The following is a 6,649-nucleotide window of genomic DNA, read 5'->3' on the forward strand; positions in this document are numbered from 1 at the left end:
AATTATTTTTATGAAATCACACACATTCATTCATTAATGTGTATTATTTACTATTGTGATAGCAATGATTGGTCACAGATATCACATGATACAGGAGTGCTGCGATTGTCTGTACCATGTGATCACAGTAGTACACAATGAATGTCTATGAATGAAAGCCATTGTGTACTATTGACATGTAATTGCTGTGAGTGGTCACAGTGATCACATGGTACCAGGGCCAGCCTAGTGCAATGATCTGTCTTCCACTGTATTCAGTGGACACAGCAGGTGACTGATAACACTGCTGAGTTACCCCTAGGATTTGCTGATTGCTTATTACAGTGATGACCACTGTTTTAAGCAATCATTTTTATGAATCATATTCATTCATGTGTCATTGTGTACAATTGTGATAGCAGTGATTGGTCACATCTAGCACATGATACAGGAGTGCTGTGATTGCCCCTGTCTGTACCATGTGATCGCTGTGACCAAATACAGAGATTACAGTAGTACACAATTAATGTCTATGAATGAAAGGCATGGTGTACTATTGACATGTAATTGCTGTGATTGGTCACAGAAATCACATGGCACCAGGGACGGCCTGGTACAATGTTCTGTCTTCCACTGTGTCTGGTGGACACAGTAGGTGACAGATCATGCAGCTACATGAACCTTAGGGTGCGTTTAAGGCCTGCACCTGGAGCACGTCATATGATGTCCACCCAGGATAACAGTACTCCGTCAGTGGCTGTCATTTTACAATTGACTGGATGGGAAGTGATTAAAGTGTAACTAAAGGCAAAACAGGAAGAGTTATAAACCCGGTCAGTTTTTTTTTCACCATTTGTGTACCATTGAGAAGATTTCCCTTCACTGCATGTCCCATAGCCAAAACAGGAAGCGAGAGATACTCCCCTCTATGTGAGGGAATCTTGCGGTGGCACAAAAGTCACCAGAACTATTGTCCCCATTGAAGGATTTCCCCTCTATTACTGTGGTGTCAACCCAAAATTTGGAATCTAGTAGACATCCCGGGTATGATAAAGTTTGGAACACAATATCATAAATGATAATATAATAGATAACTATAAATAATTCTCAAAAATAATAATATAATAATAATAAAATGTATTCAATAATGTAATCAACTCAAAAACACTGAAATTTGCTCAGTTGCAGAATTGTCGCTGTCATTACATTCAGTGTCTAATGATGAATTTCCCCATGAATCACTATCGCTCAATTCTGCAAATGATTCAAATTTATTATTGTTTTCTAGCTGGTCTAAAACTGCTTTTGACGTAAGGTGACACTTTTTGGTTGCTATGAACATTCTCCAGTTTCCAGGCAGAAAGAGCAGTACATATAATATTAAACTGCATGCAGGGCACTGGACAAAGCACTAGGGACAAAAAGGAGGTGAAAAAAATGAATGATCACCATGACAGGGTTCTGTACTGGGACCAATCCTGTTTAATTTGTTCATAAACGACCTGGAGGATGGGGTAAACGGTTCAATCTCTGTATTTGCAGACGATACTAAGCTAAGCAGGGCAATAACTTCTCCACAGGATGTGGAAACCTTGCAAAAAGAACTGAACAAATTAATGGGGTGGGCAACTACATGGCAAATGAGGTTCAATGTAGAAAAATTTAAAATAATGCATTTGGGTGCCAAAAATATGAATGGAATCTATACACTGAGGGGAGAAGGAATCTAGGATGAAAAAGGACCTGGGGGTCCTAGTAGATGAGGCTCAGCAATGGCATGCAATGCCAAGCTGCTGCTAACAAAGCAAACAGAATATTGGCATGCATTAAAAAGGGGATTAATTCCAGAGATAAAATTATCTACAGGTCAAAGTCTACAAGACTCTGGTCCGGCTGCACCTAGAGTATGCTGTTCAATTCTGGGCACCAGTCCTCAGGAAGGATGTACTGGAAATCGAGTGAGTACAAAGACGGGCAACAAAGCTAATAAAGGGTCTGGAGGATATTAGTTACGAGGAAAGGTTGCGAGCACTGAACTTATTCTCTCTGGAGAAGAGACGCTTGAGAGGGATATGATTTCAATATACAAATACCATACTGGTGACCCCACAATAGGGATAAAACTTTTTCGCGGAAGGAAGTTTAACAAGACTCGTGGCCACTCATTAAAATTAGAAGAAAAGAGGTTTAACCCTTAAACTACGTAGAGGGTTCTTAACTGTAAGAGCGGCAAGGATGTAGAATTCCCTTCCACAGGTGGTGGTCTCAGCGGGGGGCATCAATAGTTTCAAGAAACGAATAGATAAGCACCTGAACGACCTCAACATACAGGGGTATACAATGTAATACTGACATATAATCACACACATAGGTTGGACTTGATGGACTTGTGTCTTTTTGTGTCTTTTTGTGTGTGTTACTGGCAGGATTGCAAAGTGAAAACAGATGAAAAAACCCTGAAAAAAATAAATTATACCGCCAACACATGTAAGGTCTGCAAACCTGCAACATATTACATTTTTGTTTTTGGGTTTAGGTGCAGTTAGATGAGGAGGAACATAATGAGCCTAACATAATGTAATGTTTCTGCTATCACTGTGGTCATTAAATATAGTTTGAAATATGATATCAGTTGATATCTTGAATAATTTATTTTACTTTTCCTAATCAATGTAGGAGGCTAACTTTACTTTAGTAACAGAATTTATCCTCCTGGGATTTCAGAACACCAAAAGCATTAAGATTTTTCTCTTCTTCCTCCTTCTTGTGATCTACTGCCTTACAATCTGTGGAAACCTTCTGATCATTGTGCTGGTGTTCTACTGCAAGAATCTTCAAAGTCCCATGTACATCTTCCTCACCCAACTCTCTACGAATGATATCTTGTTAACAACGGACATTGTGCCCAACATGCTGCATGCTTTAGTGAATACACATGGGACAATCACATTTATGGGTTGCATTACTCAGTTGTATTTTTTCAGTGCTTCAGAAACATCAGAGTGTTTTCTTCTCATGGTCATGTCCTATGACCGTTATTTGGCCATCTGTGAACCATTGCATTATGGTTCCATAATGAACATTGCTTTCAGCCAAAAGTTAGCAGCTTTGTCTTGGATAATAAGTTTTTCTCTTATACTGATTGACATTTTAACCGTGTCTAATTTACAGTTTTGTGGTTCAAATATTATTGACCATTTTTTCTGCGATATTTCTCCACTACTTACACTTTCCTGTTCAGATATCTACATTGTTCAGATAGAAGTTGTCTTATTAAGTGTCCCTGTGTTAATCATTCCTTGCTTATTTATTTTAGCATCCTATATTTACATTGTTATTACCATAGCAAGAATTCCATCCAACATAGGTAGACAGAAGGCCTTCTCTACCTGCATTTCTCATCTAACTGTGGTCTTCATATTTTACGGAACTCTTTTCACTGTCTATACACTGCCAACCAGTGGACAATCATCTCACCTAGCTAAGATCCTATCCCTGTTATACACAGTGGGGACACCTTTGATGAACCCTATCATATATAGCCTGAGGAACAAGGACATCAAAAAAGCTTTAGATAAAGTAATCAGTGCAAACATTTCATGTTTTGACAGGTCGTATTGATCGAATGTGAATGGGTCTTTACATTTAAATCATTTTAATTATTTGATCAAGATTTTCTTTTCTTTATTAGATCAAGTCATTCTTGATGCACAGAGGCTCAACAGAAAGTGAAAACAAATTCTACAATAAAGATGGCAGTCATTAAGATTATGTGTGTTATACATATTGTCGGATTTAGCTTAAAAAAAAAAACACAATGCAGTGGTCTGCCCATGCAAGGGCTGTTTAGCAGTCTCTTGGCTTTTTGCACACAGCTATGTTTATTCCTCCAGTCTTGGCTCCTCTACTTATCTTGTTCCATAATCCAGCAGACTAGACCTCTAACCTGCTCACACACAGATTGAAGCTTGCTTAAAAGTATTAACAGGAGCCCAATTGGCCTGTATGCAGCAGCACACCACAAAAGACGAGAACCCCCTAGAAGAGGACATTCAATCAAATTGATACATTCACAATTAAATAGGTCAAAGGGAGTGCCAAATGAAAAATACTTGGATGTTCAAAGTCTTTATTGGTCAACTGGCTGGAAGAAGCAGGGCAAAAGGCAGCCAATGCATTTTAGGGGCCATTCATTTATTGGTATAGAAGGAAAAGTTTCAAATATCACACATAAGAATGATGATAAGGCAGAATGCTACCAAAAATGCTATTAAAAAATTCATAGGAAATCAAACATTTTTTGAGTTGTCACGAGGTGAAGGGAAATCTTGTTAAACTTGCTTTTGTGACAACTTCTTATGATCGATAACCTCTAATGCAGCGTACACACGGGTGGACTTTTCGACCAGACTGGTCCGACGGTCTATCCGACGGACTTTCGGCGGACTTCCGACACACTTTCCCAACAAACGAACTTGCCTACACACAATCACAACAAAACCTGACGGATTCGTAAGTGATGACATACGACCAGACTAAAATAAGGAAGTTGATAGCCAGTAGTCAATAGCTGCCCGAGTGTAGTTTTTTGTCCGTCGGACTAGCATACAGACAAGCGGACTTTTCGACCGGACTCGACTCTGTCGGAAAGATTTGAAACATGTTTCAAATCTAAAGTCCGTCAGATTATTGACCGAAAAAGTCTGCTGCAGGTCCAATGGAGCCTACACACAGTCGGATTGTCCGCGGGATTCGGTCCATTGGACCATTCCGTTTGAAAAGTGCGTCCCTGTGTACGCGGCATTAGCTTTGAAAGGGTCACCTCTTAGTTCCTGCATTGTCTCTAGTAAGAAATTTAACTGAAATTTTCAACAGGACACAAATAAAAATCTAACCCCATTCCCTACTCTATATAACAATAACAATAAAAAAGTTTGGGCTGAATACACTTTTATTAGTAATAGGTCAAAAGAGACAAAGTGAAACTTTTAGATTTGCTGTCTACACAAAAAAAAATGTACTAACTTATATTATGGGATAATATTTTCAGAAATGGTCACAAATAATCTGAAAACAGTCACATGTCTGAATATAACACATACATATGAAATATACTACTCCAGGAACTAGTTCTGACCTGGGGTGCTGACATCGCTGGATTTTAGGACAGGTAAGTGTTCTAATATTAACCACTTAAGCCGCAGACCATTTTGCTAGCCAAAGACCAGAGCACTTTTTGCGATTCGGCATTGCTTCGCTTTAACTGACAATTGCGCGGTAATGCGATGTGGCTCCCAAACAAAATTGACATCCTTTTTTTCCCACAAATAGAGCTTTCTTTTGGTGGTATTTGATCACCCCTGCGGTTTTTATTTTTTGTGCTATAAACAAAAATAGAGCGACAATTTTGAAAAAAAACGCATTATTTTTTACATTTTGCTATAATAAATATCCCCCAAAAATATATATAAAAAAACATTTTTTTTCCTTAGTTTAGGCTGATACGTATTCTTCTACATATTTTTGGTAAAAAAAAAAAATCACAATATTGATTGGTTTGTGCAAAAGTTATAGAGTTTACAAAAATAGGGGATAATTTTATGGCATTTTTATTAATATTTTTTTTTTTACTAGTAATGGCGGCGATCAGTGATTTTTATCATGACTACAACATTATGGTTGACATATCGAACAATTTTGACACATTTTTGGGACCATTGTCATCTATACAGCAATCAGTGCTATACAAATGCACTGATTCCTGTGTAAATGACACTGACAGTGAAGGGGTTAACCACTAGGTGGCAGTGTAGGGGTTAAGTGTGTCCCAGGGGCATGTTTCTAACTGTGGGGGGCGTGGCTGTGTGTGATACATCACTGATCTCTGCTCCGATCACAGGGAGCAGAGATCAGTGACACTGTCACTAGGCAGAACGGGGAGATGCTTGTTTACATTAGCATCTCCCCGATCTTCCTCCCTGTGAGATGATCGCGGGTATCCCAGCGGCGATTGAATCCGCGGGACCCGCGGTCCGACTCACGAAGGTCCCGGGCGGTACTCACGTGATGGCATGGTGGCAAATTTAAAGGGACGTACCTGTATGCCCATTTGCCTGTCAGTGCCATTCTGCCGACGTACTTCGGTGTGCGCCGGTTGGGAAGTAGTTAAAAGTCAGCAGCTACAGTATGTGTAACTGCTGACTTTTATTTTTTTGCTGGGCAAAACTCAGCTTAAGCATATGAACAGTTATCACTTCTTTATGATGATTTGACATGGATGATGGTCTAGGGTGGCAATAGTTCCTCCAGACATACCTGTCCTTAATCTATCCATTATTATATATAAGCTCCAACTTGGGAGACTCTCAAAATTATAGAGTTAGGACTGCAGTACACTGGGGTGCTGTGACATGGCTGCTGCAGCTTATGCATATATTTGCAAATGTGTGAAAATTAAACCCCTTGTTATCAACATGAACTGTTAGACAGGGTAAATTTGGTTTGTTACAGGCCGGCTGGTAAGTGTTCTTGAAATTTTTGTCTGTTTTTTTACTTTTTTTATCCTTCCATGTGCTCCTTGCTGTAAAGACCAGTTATAGGTTGGGGTGGTCGCTATTTGTTCGTACTTTTGGTGAATTGGTCAAGGGATGCACTGGATACCTTTGCTGCC

The 6,649-nt window shown here is 39.3% G+C and overlaps 1 pseudogene; it reads left to right on the forward strand.

Annotated features, from left to right (window-relative positions):
* The first annotated feature begins 2,649 nt into the window (after positions 1-2,649).
* LOC141134239 (olfactory receptor 11L1-like) lies at positions 2,650-3,600 on the forward strand (annotated as a pseudogene).
* The last annotated feature ends 3,049 nt before the right edge of the window (positions 3,601-6,649 follow it).

Source organism: Aquarana catesbeiana, linkage group LG03 (genome assembly GCF_042186555.1).
Source record: "Aquarana catesbeiana isolate 2022-GZ linkage group LG03, ASM4218655v1, whole genome shotgun sequence".
NCBI lineage: Eukaryota > Metazoa > Chordata > Amphibia > Anura > Ranidae > Aquarana > Aquarana catesbeiana.